We start from the raw sequence: 20,127 nt of genomic DNA on the forward strand, positions 1-20,127 counted from the left end.
CTGGGAAGGACAGGGCTTCTTCTTATTAAGGCTGGGAAATGATTCCAGGCACACGCCGCCCTTCAAGTCTGAGGCCTTGACTGACTGCCGAGGTGCAGGTTCTGCTCAGCTCTTTCAAAACCAGCCGCAGAGCATGGCGCCTGCTCTAATGCAAGCACAGTTGATGGTTTTTACAAGCTCCTGGGGGTTTCTTCCTGCTCTGAAGGATCAGAACTGGCTAGAATTTTGCTCTTTTATTTATAGCAGGGAGCTAAGTTTTTTTTTTTTTTTGGACGCAAGTAATTAATTTTGATTGAGGAGATATATATAAAAAAGCCAGAAAATCTGATCTGAGGGCAGGCACAGTTTTTAGAGTTAGCAGAGTTAAATAGAAACATTAAATCTTAGGGAAGTATGGCTGGATACGGCATTGTTGTGCAGTTTTCTGGATTAATATGGACGGGAAATAGCAGCCTTACCACATAGCAGGGCTATGTCAGTTCATCCCTGGTAGCCTTTGTTCCCTAGACATAGAGCCATGGCCTGCTGATCAGGGACTAGCCAAGCTAGGTTACAGCCTCCCACCCCACGGGCAGCTGGAATCTGGGAACCAGCCGAAACATCCTCTGAAGCCTCAGCATAGCCCTCCCCTGAAAAGTGTCTCTGAATAGCCGGCAGGCTGTCGTCTGGAGTGACAGCTATCTATTCAGGTAGTTGCTGCTATTGTCTTCACACTTGTAACACCAAGAGGATTTTTGTTTAACTTTAAGAATTCTGACAGCATCTCAGAATGTCGTACTCCAAGTGGGTCCAACCCCTCCTCTCATGGGGAGGGCACAATGACATTAGAGTGTACATTTTTTTCTTTAAATTGCAGATGCCTTAAAATGAGATTGTCAGGTTTGTTGGCTTGTCAGACTAAAGTATCAAGATTGTCACAGTGTATTATATCACTATAATATGATCATTGTACACGAAACTAATGAATAATATTGTACTTAGTGGTGGGATGGAGTCACATTAACATTAAAAATGGTGAGCAGCCTTGCATTTTACCCAGGAGAATCTGGGAGGGATGACTCTACACTGTGGGGTGTCAGGCCAGAATTTCATCACCCAGGGGAGGTCAGGAAGCCCTCTTTGGACAGAGAGGTTAGGAGGTGGCCAGCTGAGTGCTGTGTTGGGAACAGCAGAGCAGAAGGGAGGCTGGGGGCTCCTCAGGGAGGCTGATTGAAGTGTTTGCACCCTAATAGGCGCACAGAAAATAGTTTTTAAAGGAAGGTGTAAATGTCAATTGCGAGTTTTCTTCACAATTAGAATCACATGCAGCTAAACTAGAAGCAGTTTGATGAGGATGCAGTGGAAGCTGCAGTGTCTACCTTGCTTACGCCCTCATTGACCATTAATTAATTAATTCATTCATTCATGCATTTATTAGATGTCAATAAGCCCTACTACGTGCCAGGCACTGTGCCAGGCCCTATGCCCATGTAGCAGGCCCAGCCTTGCCTTTGTAAGGCAGGAAAGGCAGCATTGCAGACACTGAACAAGGACATGTACAAAACAATACCGTGAGTCCCTACGGCATAAGTGCTCTGAAGGAAAGCAGAAAAGGGGAGGCCAACTTATTTTGAGGGAGTGATACTGAAGTGAGATCTCAAAGAGTGAGAGGGAGTTAGGATGGGAAAGAGCATTTGAAGCAATGGAAGCAGAGGCTTAGAGCCCCTGTGAACTGAAGGAAGGTCAGAGGGTCTGGAAGGAAGCAGGAGCATCACAGTCACTATGTGGGGAATGTGGCTGCTGGGGTCAGACAGACCTGAGTTTGGGTTTGGGCCAGTTTACCTCTGAGTTGTCAGGGACTAAATAATATCATCGGTCAAGCCCTCAGCACAGGCCCTGGCCCATAGTAGAAATCCCATACATGAAAACAATCATCATGGTTACAGGGAGGCAGGCTGGGGAGCTTATTGCACGTGGCAGTTTGAAGACACCCAAGTGCTTGTTCTATGGTAGGTGGGCTTTGGGGGGATAGAGCAGGCAAAGGCACAGGTATGTCAAGGCATGGCACTGCCATGTTACCTGAGTTAGGATGCAGAAGAAAACAGGAGAGTGAGTACTTACATTGACTCAGGATAACAATATCCCACTGTAAACATTCATTTACTTTGTCAGCATCAAGCAATGTGTCTTCATACTGCAGATTAGATTGCACATGACAGTTAGAGAAGTGCCTCCGGGGTTTGTTCCATTCACAAACTGTACAACCATACTCAGAAGCCCGGAATTCAATACAAATTCTTTTCTGAGTGCCTACAAGGTGGTAAATTTGAAGTCTGTATTTTTTTAAAGGCAGACTGCTCTTGTGCCTACTATTACAAAAAGTCTATTTCCTAAAATGGATAGGATTTACAGGGTTTGTCTTTTCCAAAAGATGCAAGTACATTCCTCTCACTAATGTTATTGCAAATTGCACTCAAAGGAGGAAAGTCTTCTGCAAGAACAGTAAATTAAACATTTGTACTCAGAGCCCTCGCAGAAGTCAAATACTTCGGTGTTGAGAGTCTGTGGAGTCAGCTCTGCATGACCCGTGACCTCTATTTCTCCACACTCAAGAGCAGCATGGTAAGATGCAGTTTGGGAGTTTCCTCATCTCTCCTACCTCAGCAGCATAGCAAAGGCTGGTTGAGATTCATTTTTTGTGGGTGGGTTGTGAACATATTGATAAAGGATTAACCTGGGCCTGGTATTCCACGAAAACAATTTAGTGAAAACATATATTTTATTCCACTTGTCTTCATCTATCTCTTCCCCTAGTTATTCTGGATATGAGTCATTGTCACTGGGAGTGGAGTGTACCTCACTGGTATTCCTGCTAGGTATGACACAGCTTTTTCCCACCTATACTTCCAGAAGATCACAAGCTCTTATTTTCTGAGAATTTTCATCTGGAGGCAAAGCATTCACCGGTGGGTTGACTGAGCTTTGTAACCAAAATGGCTGAACAAATGAGATGTGGGAATTCTAAACTGGCTTATCACTTCAAAATGCATAAGCCAGGGAGTGCTGGGGAGGGGAGAAGAGGGAAGAAGCAGGAAGAGAGCAGACACAGGCCGGAGACTCACCAGTCCTGCCAGGTGGGGCTTTGTCTGGTCCGGACTGTCTCTGGTACGAGAGGGCACATGCACATTCTCACGCAGCTCCACTCTCCCTGGCCTTCAAGCCTGCTGCCCCCGAGCTCCTTTTACAGTGCCAGGTCTGAGTGTGGCTGAAAGAGCCATCTGCAGAGCCTGCTCCATGCACATGGTCAGCTCTTTGTGGAAGCTGCTTACTGGGGGGACTTTAGAACTCAGCCTTTTTGTCCCACGAACCGCATACTTCTGTGGGTTTTTTCCCCCTAAATTGAACCACTCCTGTCCCTAATTGTGTCACTCCTGCTGTCACCTCTAGCCATCAGAGCCAGTGGCATGGTTCTGATTGTGTTGCAATGTGTCCTTGAAGCATTCTTTTTGTTTGTGTTCAATGGCTCTCCTTCAGCTCACAACACAGTGGTGGCAATGGTTTCCTAGGGTCACCCATTCTCCTCTGAGGACCAGCCCAGAAAAGCTCAGTCGTAATGAACGGGGCTTCAGACGGATGGACACACACACGGGCTTGAGAGCCCTCCTGGCTTTGGCCACTCTAACAAGATTTTGTCATTTGTGGCTTTTGCACATTGGAAAAACTTTCATCTCTGAGTTTCTATGGGCTATAAATACTTGGTAGGTTAAAAAGGAATCATTCAGAACATGAAATAAACATAACCTGGCACGTACACAGCAACACACCTCAACGGAGCCCTTCAACTTCTAGGCCAGAGCTGCAGGAATCGGAGCCGGGGCTTCCTTCATCCCGTCTCGCATTCACTTCCCTCCCGGGCTGGGCACTGCTCTGGTTTCTGACCTCTTTTGGTTGGATATTTTCCTAATGAGGCAGGAGGATGAGGTCTCCATGTTCCTTACGCCTTTTAACCACAGAGTGAAAACTGTTGATTTTGTTGGCATTGGGGAAAATGTTTAGAATGTATGGAAAACATGTTATGGATATTATATATCTACCATAAACCAAGAAAAGAGTCTGGCAGAGGGAAATTCTATGTTGATTCTGAAAAGTCACCACGATCCTGGTCTTTATGGCTTCATTTTTTTTCTAAACAATTGTTTTATTCTTTTTTTCAGAATATAAAAGAAAGACTTAAGAAAAAGATAAACCAATCATGTCTTTCAAAGATAGCATTATTAACATCTTGGTCCTGTGCTTTTTAAAAAAAAAAAAAAATTGAGCTAAATGTACATAAAGAAAGATGCATAAATCATAAGTGAACATCTCAACATTTTAAAAATCCTAAAAATTATGTATACCCATGTCACCACCACCTAGATCAAAACATTTCGTGTACTCTAGCAAACTCTGTTGTCTCCGTTCTTAGAAATATCCACTCAGAAGTCTCTCCCCCATGGCCTGCCATGGTGGCTTATGCCTATAATCCCAGCACTTTGGGAGGCTGAGGCGAGAGGATCACTTGAGCTTAGGAGTTCGAGACCAGCCTGGGAAACATGGTGAAATGTTGTTTCTACCAAAAATACAAAAATTAGCCAGATGTGGTGGCACGTGCCTGTCATCCCAGCTACTCAGGAGGCTGAGGTGCAGAGATGGCTGGAGCCTGGGAGGTCGAGGCTGCAGTGAGCTGAAATTATGCCACTGCACTCCAGCCCGGGCAACACAGGGAGGCCCTGTTTCAAACAAACAAACAAGCAAACAAACAAAAAAGCAAAAACAACAAGAACAACAAAAGAAGTCTCTCCCCTAGAGGGAATCACGTTCTGATTTCAAGCTTATCCTTTTGTCACCGGTCGAGGGTGTCCGGGTTCTTGGCGTCTTGAACAAAGAATCGAACAAAACACACAAAGCAAGGAAGGTAATGAAGAGGTTTACTGAAAATGAAAGTACACTTCACAGTGTGTGGAGCGGACCCAAGCATAGGGGCTCAAGGGCCCCGTTACAGAATTTTGGGGAGTTTAAATACCCTCTAGAGGATTCCATTGGCTACTTGGGGTATACCCTATGTAAATGAGGAGGATGAAGTAAAGTTACAAAGTTGTTTATTACGGAGAGGATATTTGCTGTCATAGCTGAAGGGTGAATCAGCCTTATGTTCCCTGCCTCCAGACCCTGTTTTCGTGCCATATATATATATATATATAATTTTATTTCATAAATATTATATAATAAAAATTTATTTAAAGTGAAAGGATAAGATTGTAATACCGTATGAGTAGTTTGATCCATTTTTGTTAAAATGTGTGATATACATAAAATAAAGTATAAAAGTTAAATATAGAGAGAACAATGTATGCAAATATTATATATAGCTATATAATATAGCTATATTACAATCTTATCCTTTCGCTTTAAATAAATTTTTATTATATAATATTTATGAAATAAAATTTTGTACAGTATTACTACATAATATAATAAAATGTCACATTTATGTGATGTATAAATATATAAATTATATAATTATCACTTTATATATTATCTTTCTGTCAATAAACATAAAACGAAACCATCACTTTTAATGACTGCATCCTATTGTTGGGTATAGCATAATTTGTAAACTACTTTCCTGCTAATGAACATTTTAGCATTGCTCCTTTGTGATTATATTTTTAAATTGCCATTAGGGTGACATCTATGAATGGTTTTATTCCAAAGGCTTTGTAATCCTATTTTACTGTTATTAACTATGAGTATTACTGCTTCTATATTTTATATTGTCCATCTCTTTTTGTTCCATTTCTTTCCCTAGCATGTATTCATCTTGTGGCTCATGCTAAAGGACAGTGTGTGAATGTGCGTGTGCCTGTGCACACATGTGCATGCATGCATGCCTGTGTACATATATTCTATGTTGTTATTGTTATTCTAGTGGTCCCAATCCAGCCCAGCCTTGGAGCAGGAGATGTAAAGTATGTTTGCATCCACACAGCATGTCATATAGTTTTAAAAGTCATTAAAGAAATTCTCACCAGATTTCATTTCTAGTTGTTGGAGAATTTCTTCCACAGACCATTCAATTCTTTCAATTTATAGGGGGAAAAATGTCTCTGGCTCCAGTCCTCTGAGTGAAGTTGTTGTAATGTCACCCCTTCCACTTGAGTGGAAAGCACGCCCATGAATGCACACATGAATTTCCTTCCACTCTAATCCATGAATATCACTGCCCTTGTTTCCCAGACCCAGCCCCTAGGGTTTTTGTGTGATACGCCACACTTTCTATCAGGAGTTAGATTCTCTGTCACAAAACTCCAGTGCTGTGGGTTGGCACGTTTGCTGAATTTTCAAATCAGGGGTTTATTTTCCTGGTCAGTTATTTAATTTATTTTTTAAAGACATCTTTTATTTTCAGTCAAAAAGACAAGTAAAAATAATTCTCAGAGATATGTGTTTAAAGTAAAACGGGTCTTTATTAGGATGTTTGTTTACATCGACTCTACAGAATTCTTTTTAATCTAGAAGCCACAGGGATTATTACTTCTTTGTCATGGAATCCCTAGATCTTTGTGGGAGGCCTAGAAGCACCAGTTTCTCTTCCATTTCAACAAATTCTATTCAATTCAGTTGCATTGGCAGAGCACACCAAAATCTTAATTTTCTCAGCCATGGAGAGTGAAGTCAGCTTGGGAGCTTTTTAAACGTGGATTTTGTTCTTTTTTTTCATCCTAACACATGCCCAGAAAAAGAAAATACACCCTCTTCTCCAAAGAAATGAAAGTACATAAAGTTTCTCTCCTAAAACCCTTCCTGGCCAGGAGATTATGTGAGAGTGAACCTAAGTATATCTTTCCTATTGGCTTAAAAGAAAAAGCCAAGCAAATAAACACTTGTTTTTAAAAACTCAAATCTAAAAAGTGAAAATAAAATTTTCTCTCTCACAGTCTCATTACCTCAGGGATAGTGATTAATAATTGGCATTTGTATCATGCTTTTGAAATAAAAGGTGGGATGTATTGTCCATAGTGTAATGCAAAAGGCCATTTTCACTCCCTGTTAGACACTTCTCTGTGGCAGAACACAAAGATACACCTCATTCTTGAGTAGCAGCCAAGGATTCCATAGTTTGGCTCTCTATAATTTATTAACCATTTTCTATCGGATATCTGTGCTTTCTACAGATTTTTCTATTAAAAACCTAGATATTGAATCCAATTTAGTCTGAGATCCAGTTATAATTCTAGCCAGAGATCTTACTTAGAGAGATCTTGGAGACAATCACAATTGTTGGTTGATGATGGCTTTTACCCATTTCTATTCCCAGAAAAGAAGGAAGGCAGCAATCCACAGCCAGTGCATGGCCTGCCTAACAGAACACAAACGTCCATATAAAACCTCTTTCCTTTTTCCACCCCAGCCTCTTCCAACCTCTTTTCCTACAGGATCTCCATCTTCTTTCAAATGGAAAGGAAAAGGTTCCAAGAACAATTTGGGGGCCCGGACTTGGCTGATTTACCCAAACTTGTTTGGAGAAATGACTTCATTGTATGTTTCTGGCTCTATATTCCTGGTTTTCTCCTACAGGTTCTCTGGCTTGCTCTGCATCTGGGAAGTGAGGACTGTTGTCTGTGGGAAGATTTCCAGTGGCTGGAAGCTTATGGCTGATGATGTAACTCAGCACCAAGTTCACACCAAATCCAGCATTCCTAATTCTAACAAGGTGCTCTTGATCCAAACTTAGGGCATTTGAGGCTCTACGGTTCATTCTCCCCTTCCTTTGTCAGCAAAAATAAGAGTACGTACGTCAGTAAACTGAAAACAGCGCAGAGAGGACAGCTTTCAGACTTGCTTAGTCAAAGAGCAGAGCTGTGTGTGTTGTGTTTGTACTGTCAGCCCACAAAAAAACAGAGAAGATTTAGGGAGAAAGGAAGGCAATTTACTGGAACAAAATACACGATAGTTCACATTACATATTTTCTTGATGGACACAAAGTGACATCCATACTGATTGACTGTCAGCATGTGCCTCTCCACGGAGCCAGGTTCTGTGTGATGGATAAGCCAGTCTCTGGCAAGTGTCAGGAAGATTATCAAAAGAAAGAGCTGTCTGTAGTTGTTCCCTTTCTGAGGAGATTGACAACTCACCCTAACAAAAGGAAACATTAGTGTGCTATTTGCGTCTCCCAAAGAGACTGTGATAAGATGATGTGATAAATGGTGGGGTGGGGGTGGGAGGGAGGTTGCCATAAAAACACATAAGGTAGCTAAATCGTGAAGTGCAAAGAAAACCTCGGCTCCCACAATTGATGAGCCTTGTTTATTTTAAAAAGGTGAGCTCTTCTGAACAACAAAATTGCCTACAGCATAAGCACTGGTTGGAGAACAGCAGAAGTTCTCCAACCAGTGTTGCCAACAGCTTCAAGGGAAATCTTAAATATTCCATGTCCTACCCTTTCCTCTAGTTGCTTTAATATGACCACCGAGAGCATGTGAAAGAAGACACGCGGTGATGTGGAGCAAACCTTAGGTACATCTTTCTCCTCTATGAAATCCAGAGTGGGCTCTGGGTCTGGCATAGCCCCAAGAACAGGGGTTTGTATATGAAATTCACAGAGGGCGTTTATTATGATTCAGAAACAAACAGGGTGAACTTGAGTGTATCCAAATAGGAAATTGTGCCCCAGAGAGGCTTTACCCACAACTGCAGCCACTGTCACCCCTCATTAATTGCACGGATGGCACCAATTTCAAATGTTTTCAGGTCATCTTGGCAGGCTTGCTTTCCAACCAAGCTAATATATGTGGAAGTCGATGTGCTGTGAACAGGTTGGACTTGGAGATGAAAAGTACTTTCACGAATTGCTAAACTCCACTGGCGCCTTCAAGGATGTTAAAAGAAAAACTTCAGCCGAATTACGCTTAAAGGAGTTTAATTGAGCAATGGACGATTTGTGAATCAGGCAGCCCCCAGAATCACAGGAGATTCAGAGAGACTCCAGGGATGCCTCGTGGTCAGAACAAATTCATAGACAAAAAACGAGAAGTGACGTACAGAAATCGGAGGTGAGGTAAAGAGACAGCTGGACTGGTTACAGGTTGGGGTTTGCCTTATTTGAACACAGTTTGAACACTCAGCAGTGTGTGACTGGTTGAAGTATGTCTGCTGGGATTGGCTGAGACTTAGCGATTGTTACTGGCGCAGACTCCTAAATTAGGTTTTCAATCTCATCTACCTTTAAGTTAGGTTGCAGTTCATCCACAAGGGCTCAAATATAGAAGTACGGAGTCCTTCTCAGGCCACTTTTAGTTGGCTTTAACAGTGAGCACCTACTTTTTTCCTGCCTGACCCTGCATTTTCACAGCATTCCAAGCCCCGCAGTGCTACCGGGAGGTCTCTGGCTTATGGCAAACCAGACCCTGTCTAGCAGGCAGGGACATCTCCTTTGGCCTGAGTTATACTGAAAAGCCAGGCACTGGCCGGGACGGAAAAGAAAGACTCTTCTGAGATTTGTGTGCTGTCAGCCATAAGAGCATTGACTAGGTGGCGAGTATCACATTCTGTCCACGTGTTGGTGTTGATAGAAAACATGGTCAATATAAAAAACCAGTAATAACACCGGGAAGCCTTTCTAATTTCTCAGTGTTTCTTCCTACTCTGTGGATACTGGCCTCTACTATTACATTCTTTTCATGACCTATTTTTCTATATTTTTTCAATGTCATACTTTCTCCTGAGACTTAAAGCAGTTTGAATCTTGAGGTGGTTATCCTTTAATCCTTGTGTGGTTTGCATTTTTCTTTCTTTCTTTCTTTCTCTCTCTCTCTCTCTTTCTTTCCCTCCCTCCCTCTCTCTCTCTCTTTCTTTCTTTCTTTCCTTCCTTCCTTCCTTCTTTCTTTCTGACAGAGTTTTGCTCTTGTTGCCCAGGCTGGAGTGCAATGGAGTGATCTCGGCTCACAGCAACCTCCGCCTCTTGGGTTCAAGCGATTCTCCTGCCTCAGCCTCCTGAGTAGCTGGAATTACAGGCATACACCACCATGTCTGGCTAATTTTGTATTTTTAGTAGAGATAGGGTTTCACCATGTTGGCCAGGTTGGTCTTGAACTCCTGACCTCAGGTGATCTGCTCACCTCAGCCTTCCAAAGTGCTGGGATTACAGGCATGAGCCACCGCGCCTGGCCTGTTTGCATTCATTTAAAGCTGTTCCCTTAAGGATGACTGGATGGGAGGCTGAGGTGACTCTTTTACTCACTCCCAATTGATGATGGGAGGGCTACAAGAAACAGGAAGACAAATTCTACTAGCGTGTCTTTGTTGATCAGTGGGAATGACATGATCAGGTTATGCCAGTCACCAACATGGTGCTTTCCAAGACATTGGGAAGCCCTCACCTGGCCTATGGAGGAGGCCAGATATAGGGGTATTTCCCTCCTCATTTAGGTGACCTCCAGGAGAGAAACTGGCTCCTTCTCCCTGGGACCAATATTTATCTTCTGAAGGCTTCTCGGATCCATGGATTCCCTAGAGAACCTACGTCACGCTGTTTCCTCTCCATTGATCTTCTTTCAATTCATGCCTATAGACAACCACGATTTTTGGATAAAATCCAACTCTTTTTTTTTACAGAGAGTGTCCGGATTCCATTACAGGTTATGGGGCCCTCTAACCCCTAGGAGTATTGAGGCAAACCAAAAAATGTTTAAGAAAGCCTAGATCTAAAGTGGCTTGTATTTATTATTTATTATTTTCAGACTTGGTAAACAGAAAGTGAGATCTAAAGTGATTTAGAAACAAGTAGTTGAGGGGAATGGCAAAGTGAGCAGTCAGTCAAAGAAGAAAAGTTTTGCAAGGAGTGGAGAGAAAATGGGTGGCAGGCAATCAAGCTAGACAGAGGAATCAGGGACACTGGAAGGAAAGGAGAGGGAGAATGTGTGTGTGTGTGTGTGGAGGGGGGTGAGGGTGGGGGTGGGGAGAGTGAGAACAAACAATAAGAAGGCCAAGGAGAGAAATCATATTACTTGAGCAAAACCCCGAAACAATAGGATCAAAACAAACAAAACCCAGAGAACAGAGTCCTTCCCAAATTTTCCAAGGTTAGCAGCATCCACCAGGTGATCTGACAGTGACACCAGGTGGCTGATGACACCACGTAGAGGCCTTATCTTAAATCATTTTACCCTAAAAAGCCAAGCTTTGTTTTAGAAACCCATCCTTAATGGAAACAGAATGGAAAGAAATCTGGAGATTATGTATTCCAACTCCTTTACTTTACATTTGAGGACACCAGGTCCTCAAGTTATCAAAACTTACCCACCAACCGAACAAAAAAAAATACAGTCCAAGCGTGCAGACACAGCACTTCATTTTAACCAACTCCGTGACTCTAGCTTTTGTTGCTTTTAATCTTTAAAAATAAAATATATCTTAGAGTTAGTTGCCTTATGATCAATAACGGGCAACTAATATTAAAACACAAATTGTGACCATTGTATTTGATCAATTCAGATGCACAAGGATATTATGATATAAACTTAATTATGGAGAAAATAATCACAAACACATGTGTAGTACCTTTTGACTTAAACTGATTATTGAAGAGAAAGCATAATTTGACTAGTATTGCCTTTCTTCCATATTTTTAAATGGTTAACAAAAATTACAGCAAACCATTTGCCATTCTAGGAGTAATATCAGACACAGAACATGAGTTTTCTTCAGTTTTTAAAGAATATCATGCAGTAAGAGACAGCAGGGGAATTCTAAATGTTTTTAGTGTTTTATATGGTAAAGTAGAATGCAGGGGTCTATTTTCCTTGGTTAAATCTTAATATGGTTTCATCTAAATTATACACCAAAGGAAGCATTTGGATTATATACAAAAAAATCCACACTCAATATAAGAATGTGAATCAGCTGGGCACGGTGGCTCATGCCTGTAATCCCAGCACTTTGGGAGGCCAAGGCAGGTGGATCACCTAAGGTCAGGAGTTCGAGACCAGCCTGGCCAATGTGGTGAAACCCCATCTCTGCTAAAAATTCAAAAATTAGCCTGGCATGGTGGCATGAACCTGTAATCCCAGCTACTCGGTAGGCCGAGGCAGGAGAATTGCTTGAACCCGGGGGGCGGAGGTTCCAGTGAGCTGAGATCGTGCCCCTGCACTCCAGCCTGGGCGACAGAGCAATGCTCTGTCTCAAAAAAAAAAATACCAATAATAAATAATAAATAAAATAAAATAAAATAAAGAATGTGAATCAGCAAATATTAGGTGTGAGGAACATTACAATGGACCTTTATAAAGAAATTTGGCTTTTGGAAAGTAACAACAAACATTCTTGTAGGGAAGAAAATGAAGAAATAAAAATATTAGTTACACCTTATAATGATACATTGAGAACTAGTTCTTTACCTTAAACAAAATTTCTTATATGGATAAGTGTTATAAATTATCAAAAATGAAGGAAAAAAATCTTTACAATTTCCAGGAGTGGCTTATGTATTTTGACTTGTTTTCTTGGCTAATTTTATTTTTATTTTAAAGCTCTAAAGCCATTTCCTGCTTTGCTTTGGTCAAATTAAAGGGAAAAGAAAAAATCAAACAAGAAAATAGAGATGTTGAGTGAAGTTGATGACCGTACAGAATAACATATGTGCTTTGTCACTTGTGAACAATTTTCCATCTCTGCACACTTACAAACCCTCTGAGCACCTCCGTGTATTTACTGACTGCTGGCCATGTGGTGATGTCTCCTTGCCAGTGATATAGAACAAGCTGCCCAGGGTAGAAAACAAGCTGCTCCTTGTCCTTGGCAGGAATTCAGTCTGTACCTTAGGGTACAGGGCACGCAGGGCCAGGCCCTCCTGAGGCAGTATTTCATCCCTGCCCCGAGGTCAGCTCTGGAAATCTGGGATAGAGAACACCACAAAACAGAGTGGGGAGCAGAAGAACCAGTAGCCTGTCTAGCTCTCCTAACAAAACCCTAGTTATTTTCATCACTGCTCCCAGTAGATTCCCTGATCAGATGCACAAACCAATGATTATGTTGGTAAAGACCCAGCATTTCTAATGTGTCCGTGCCTGCTTAGATTCATTTAGATGAATCCATATTATTAAAACAACTTTCACAGAACACAATCACAGATCCTTCATTGACAAACAAGCGAACTGGGCTGCTGATGAGTCTCTGAACTGTCTTTTAGCTGAATTGTTATTAAATACAAACATGGTCCTTTTTTTTCTAAAGGGGCACATGTTAAACAATTTAATATTTTAGAAAAATACTTTCCCTTATTTAAATGAAAATAAGTAATGTAGTTTGCAAAGTAAAAGGCAGGGTTTCATCTTTTAGACAAAAAAAAAAAATTAAAAGAGAGAAAGACATGTATTGTCTATTTAACAATCAAAACACTACAATAAAATAAAATAAAATAAAATCGTGGTATCATAATAATGAGTTCTCTTTCAAATGGTTTGCTCTGAACTAAATTGTGCTCTTTATGTAATAGAATGACAAATTGTTTAATTCAGTATCAAATATTCATGAGCTGTAAATGTGCTGCATCACCAGAACGGGTGCAAAATCATAAACAAATACTGTAGCATGCACAGAAATGGAAGCTATCAGAAGTGGACGTCTGCATAGATTTTCAACATTGTTGTGGCTTTGCGTCTATGAGAGAGAGAAGGGAGAGAGAACACCTCCTTCTCCAGCCATCTCCAGATGCTGCTGTGGGAGAATAAAAGGGTGAGAAAGGAACCTGTATGTGGATTTGCATAGCTCCGATTCTGGTGCAGATCAGAAGGCTAAAAGCAAATCAGAGATTAGACCACAATATGATGGAAATTCCTAGACACTTCAAAATGCTGCAGGGCAGTATTTATTTATTAGAAAAGAGTATGTATGTGAACTCTTTTTTTGTTAAAGTTTAGAATGGCTAATTATTCTGAGTTTGAATTTTAAAGTGAAGCGTCTTCGACCATTCAGGGAGAAATACATGAGAAACCCTCATCTGCATTATCTACATGGTCATTTATTTGCCCTTTCCATGGCAGGGCTTCAGAGGAAAATCCAGCTCCAGGCTGCAGGCTCCGAGAGTCTTCTTAGACCTCTCCGGAACAAACGTATTCATTTAGAATTAGGTTTCTTCTTTTAGCCTCAGCCAAACGCCCTCAATGCCACACAGGTTTCCCTCTCTTCCCTTTCTCCTCACCCCCCGCCCCTTCTCTCCTCTCTCCAGTATTTATCCTCATAGAAGTGGAAAGACTGGCGTTTAGAAGGAGAGAGGAATATGTCAGTCCTTCAAGGACAACGTACCCTACAGGGGGCAGACCCTATCATTTCCTAGCTGACACATTTGGCCTCACAGGCTCTCTTCTGGAACCCTTGAGTTCAGAAAGGGTTGAACACCACCCATTTCCTCCCGCAGTCCCTTCCAGGAGTTCTGTTCCCATGCCTGTAAGCAGTCATTTGGAGTTGCCTAAGAAATCTTCAAGAACCTCACAATATTGAAATCAACTCTTTCAAATGGCATGAAGAGTTTTTTGGTTATTAATCCACCATCTCCCGTTAGCTAAGCTCATTTGTTTTTCCTTGAGAGAAGACCTCTTCCAGCATCTAATCATACCTAATCTTTCTGCAAAGTTGTTTTCCTAAAAAATTGTGTAAATCAAGTTTTTGTAAATCTAGTCATATGTTTTATGCATCAGGGGAACTTGGAATGTAAAGGAATCTCATGGTGCATGCATACTTCTGTAAAATGAAGATTTGCTCCCTTATTTATTCATTTTTGTAAATCTGAATAATTATTTACTGAGTTGAAGGAGGTATGCCTTTATTTAGGATTTTGCATTTGGTATCTTTCCATTTTTTATTTTCAAGGTGCCCCAAAATGGCCACACATTCCACCTTTAGAGGAGGAAAACACAGCCAACATGCTCCCTAATTCTAAGTCATAAAGAATTCTGTGCCAGTAGCTCATAAGGGGTCCTCGTCTGATCTAGAAAACCAGCAGAAAACCTTGCCGCTGTCTCACAGGAGAGATACACATTTCACACTGACTGGGTTCTACTCCTTCCTTCTTTCCCTTCTTCTTCTCCTTTAGCAAGTGCAAAGATGCACAGTAATTGCGATTTCATATAGAATGGTGTCTATTAAAGCTTTACCCAGGAGGAATTCCCCAAATCAAGGAACATGAAATTACTCAGCCACAGGAATCCTGGAGAATCTGGTCTCTGAAGATGAAGCTAGAAATGAGCAAAGGTTTACTGTTCGTTGTTTTCCTCGGCAGACAGCGCAGGGTCCTTATGGCAAGGAAAGGCTGAGCGGTTGGAGCGGAGTGAAACCAGATTCCCAACATCTGTGCTCTAGACCCCACTCCGAAGGGGGACTTTCTGGAGGTATTTTTCTACTCTCCGTGCCCTGGATCCCAATTAAGGGAAACACTTTTTGTAGACATGTTGTTATCCCATGATAGAAAAGCAGGACTCACTGTTCCTCCTTCCCTCCCTCCTTCCTTCCTTCCTTCCCTCCCTCCCTCCCTCTCTCCCTCCCTTCCTCCCTTTTTCCTTTCTTCCTTCCCCCCATCTAGATGAGCAATGCAAAAGGTCTGGTATTTGAGAAATGTAATTATATTAGTGATAAACTTCATGGTTTAATTTGGGAAATCTCCCAAACCTAAATTCCCAGCCCGGAGGAGTCCAGTTAGATCTGGGCTGGGAAAACTAGAATATATTTCAGCGAAGGGGAAATAACCAAGGGGAAGCGAGAACCGCGAATGGCCAAACACGGATGTCGGCTCAAGTCCTCCTCGGAAAATGCCTCTGTATGAGGATAAAGTGGCTGGTGGAGAGTTCACTCAATCAGGGCTGCACGGTCTTGTGGAATAAAATACGTCCAGACAGGGTTACGACGTGCTTTGGATTCCAGCAGGGGGAGCTCTGACTCTGGAAACCGGTCAGTGGCCACCAAACGCTGTTTCACGGGGTCTAGACCTTTGGAGATCAGCGTTCTCTGGTCGCCAAGGTTGGTAACAAGGTCCGTGGGTAATGTCGCTGAACCAGAAACAGAGGTGTCTCCCTTCGCACAGTCCCCGGTGAGGAAAGCAGTTAACACCTCTGTAGAAACACAGCTGAAGAGGCATTTTAGGAGCAGGTTACCAAAGTATTACAAAGGCAGCCGGGAAAAAGTCAGGGATGGAAGTTAAAGCCCCCGTTTCCCCCTCTTTTTCCCTTCCATACCCTCAGGCATAACTGTTTCTCACTCGGGGGCTGAGCTCTGATATGACATCCTGTGAGGATACCTTTAGCAGGGGGAGCCACAACCCCGATTTTAAAAACTGCCTGTGGTTGAGATGAACTAGATTTCCTGATGCAATCAGTCAGCTCTGGGCACTGCTGGGTCCCTGCTGCTCTCACTTTGGGTTCCTAGGAAGGAGAAACACAATACCTTTATGCTGTAGCTACATCAGTGCCAAGAGACCCCACTTCCCATGTCTTCTGGACTTGGCTCAGAAGCATCTGCAGAGAGACAAGGAAGCCCCACAAAATGTGGACAAATGCCATTCCAGCCCATGAAATAGCTGAGAAAGAGTGGGGCTCGGCACAGCATTTTCTAAGCTACATTGTGTAAAAGGTTGCTGGACCCTAAGGGGCTCGCAGGTATTTATTTCATGGGGTAAAAAGTGTTCTGATGTCAGAGTCTGAGAAAGGCTGTAGGCACTATCTGTGCATTCCCCACTCCCCCAACTTTTGTGGAAAGAAACCTTGTTAAAAGTCCTAGAAGTCCTACAGTCCAAACAAACAAATAAAAAAGCCCACTTGAATTTGTCTGATCCAGCACTTCCAAAACTTATCTGACCATGACGACCATGACATTTTGTCTTTTCCTTTCCACAAAGCACCTATGTTCTAGGCACTTGTGTCTCGTGGAACATACCTTGAGAAATACTGAGTATGCGTAAAAGAGCAAAGTTCTAGGGGTGAAGAAACTTCTGCATTCCTGTAGATCAGTTCTGATCCTAAATTCTGCTATGACTTTTTTTTTTTAAGATGGAATTTAGCTCTTGTTGCCCAGGCTAGACTGCAGTAGTGCAATCTCGGCTCACTGCAACGTCCGCTTCCCAGGTTCAAGCGATTCTCCTGCCTCAGCCTCCTGAGTAGCTGGCATTACAAGAACCCACCACCACACCTGGCTAATTTTTGTATTTTTAGTAGAGATGGGGTTTCACCATGTTGGCCAGGCTGGTCTCGAGCTCCTGACCTCAGGTGATCCGCTCCCCTCAGCCTCCCAAAGTGCTTGGATTACAGGCATGAGCCACTGCACCAGGCCTGCAGCTATGATTTTTGACATCACATAGCCTCTCTGAACCTCAGTTTCCTCTTCTGTAAAATGATGACTCCTCCATTCCTACACATCTGCATGGCTCCTGGCTGAAAGGGGAAGGACGGAAGTCCAAATATACCTAAAATTTGTGCTCCTGGAGACAGAAATGGATCACACATTTATGCTGAAAGTAAGTTGTAGACTTTTGTCTACAATAGACAGACGAGGCACTATTCCCCTCTCTTTCTATTTGGCTTATAAATCACAATTCACACCAGTCCTGTGGCTACTTGTATATCTCTATCTGTCTGCTTTGCTTAATCTATGGACTAGCTGCATGCAGCATTCTCTTTGCTTTTCATATGCAAGACTGCAAGTTTAAAAAAATTCATGTAATGAATGAATTTTAATTGTTGAGGACATTCATTCAGAGCTTTAATGGGGATTCTACAGATTGCAAGGACTCACAGTCTTTTCTGAGGAATAGCAGGAGCCAGAGTGCATGACAGTGGTATTATAGTTGGGACTGACATTAATGGAATGGTCCAAGTTGTAAAGTGTACACCTGAAGGTTTATTTCTAAATTGCTGTAAAGGACAGTGGCGAGGGTGATCAGGTCCTCTGTGCTAAAAGTGCGTTTCTTCTTTCCCCCCAGATCTCTACCTCTCCTTCACCTGGGAATAGAAATGGCAAAAGGAAACAGAATCACCTTAACTGCCTTTCCTTGGGGGTGTTGATCAGATGCATCGGAAGGAAGCTAAGGCAGTGTGGCTTTGCGGTATGGCATGACCGGCCATCCATCCACCTTGCTCATGCCCAGCTGCATGCACTTTCTCAGCAATGTTTATCCAACAAACATTGATTGAGCACCTACTATGTGCCAGGTATTTATTCCCATCAAGTGGAAAGTCCTGTTTTCCAAGCTGCAGCTAAGTTCTGGCTCCTCTATGGAGGCTTCCCTGATATTTCCAGCCTTCACTAATATCTGCCAAATTCTAAATTGTTATGGTTGGGGTTACACAATTGAGCAGTCATTATATACTTCTTGGTTGCTGTGGTTTCAAATGAATGTCTAAGATGTAAGCTTCAAGAGAGCAAGGGCTGCGTCCTAACAATCTTTTACTTGCTCTTGGTGCTTCTATAAACACAATTCACCAAATCAGATCAACGAGCAACAGACTCTGGAGAATCCTTCAGACTACATGTCTCTGCACCTCGAGGTAATACAATGTATTTTTCAGCCAATAGTGTATGCCATGCTGTAGGTGCCCTGGCAACTATCCCTAATGTCTACTCTCTTTGTTCTAGTTGGTTTCTGTTTGTTTCAGAATTAGAGGGTCAGACTTGGTGTTTACTTCTCACTATTTGTTATTGATAATGTTGTGCATTAAAATTTGGTAAACTCAACAGAATTGAGTGCCTTTCTGGGTGGTCTGAATTCATCTCCAAAGGCAACTTCCACTGATGTGGTCTTTTTTCCTGGCTTTCTGTTTTACTAGTTTGTGGCTAATTACAAGGGCTTCAGTCAGTTGATGCAGCCACAGATGACACTAACACCCTAGGTGGCCCAGGGGAGGATTTGTGGGGCTGTGGTGTCTGGGCTCTTTCAGAGAGGCCTGCAGGGAAATTACTGACGTGGTGTGGACTTCGTCTCTGTCCTTCCTATGCCTCTTCTACTGGCATCCTCCCCCATCTGAGGCTCTGCCTCCACCTGTCCTGGAGCCTGATCTAGGTATTCCCTGCCACAAGCATCTTGCCTAAGTAACTTGGGGCTGGTAAGTGTTTATAGTGGGCCACCTCCCGAGAGCATACTTACATGAAAAATTCATCTGGAATACCCAAAAGTGTTTCACAAAGCCTAACTTGGCTGGTTTTCCCCAACAAATTGTAACCTTTGCACACGTTTTCACAGTCTACAAAATGCTTTCATGCACAGTGTCAGTCGAGCTGTAAAACAACCATGTGAAGTCAGGGGAGTGGTGGAGAGGCAGGGATCAGATGACTTGCACAGTGAGTGCAGAAGAGGTGGCAGGGCTGGAACCCACCAGTTCTTCTGACTTGTCCCTGTCCTGTTTTGCCTTGAATTGTGGTTATTGGAGTAGACATCCTTTATTCTCATAGACTGTAATACGATGTAGTGGAAAAGTAGTCAGTCTGAACACTTGAAACTAAAGCCAGGTCTGTTCCTCATAAGCAGGTGGATACTACTACCAATAATAATTATAATAAATCACAGCTCCAGTGTATCCAGCACTTACTATGTGTGAGGAATTGTGCTCATATTATCTCATTTAATACTCAAACAGACCTCTGCAATGGAGCTTAGAGCAAGGTTTCACCATCACTGACTGATGCTCAGATTGAAGCCAAGTTTTGTCTGTTTCAAGTCCATGATTATTCAGTTTCTGCCTTGGTTGTTGAGAGGTTTAAGCAAGAGAATCATGTGTCTCACATGGTGCCAGACTGATGCAAGCTTACAAGAAACAGTAGGTCTTTCTCTCCTTTTCCTTGAGTCTAGGGATGTAATCACCACCCCACCCCACCCCTTGGTATTCCTCATAGCATAGTGTTTTGCATAAGTCAGTCCTAGGTGAATGTTCATTGAGTTAAATGGAAATCAAAGCTGAGAATGAGGAAATTAGTCTGCTCTCCTCAGCAGATAGGGGAAGTAATGAAGACCAAGCAGTTCCATTGCAAGAGTTGCTGGCATCTAGGTTGGTTTATAATGAGACTAGGGTTGTGGCTTTTGTCCCCAACCACTACCTCCTGGTTCTTCACCCACCACTCTGGCTGCCCCT

The sequence above is a fragment of the Pongo abelii genome, chromosome 11 (genome assembly GCF_028885655.2).
Source record: "Pongo abelii isolate AG06213 chromosome 11, NHGRI_mPonAbe1-v2.0_pri, whole genome shotgun sequence".
NCBI classification, from domain to species: domain Eukaryota; kingdom Metazoa; phylum Chordata; class Mammalia; order Primates; family Hominidae; genus Pongo; species Pongo abelii.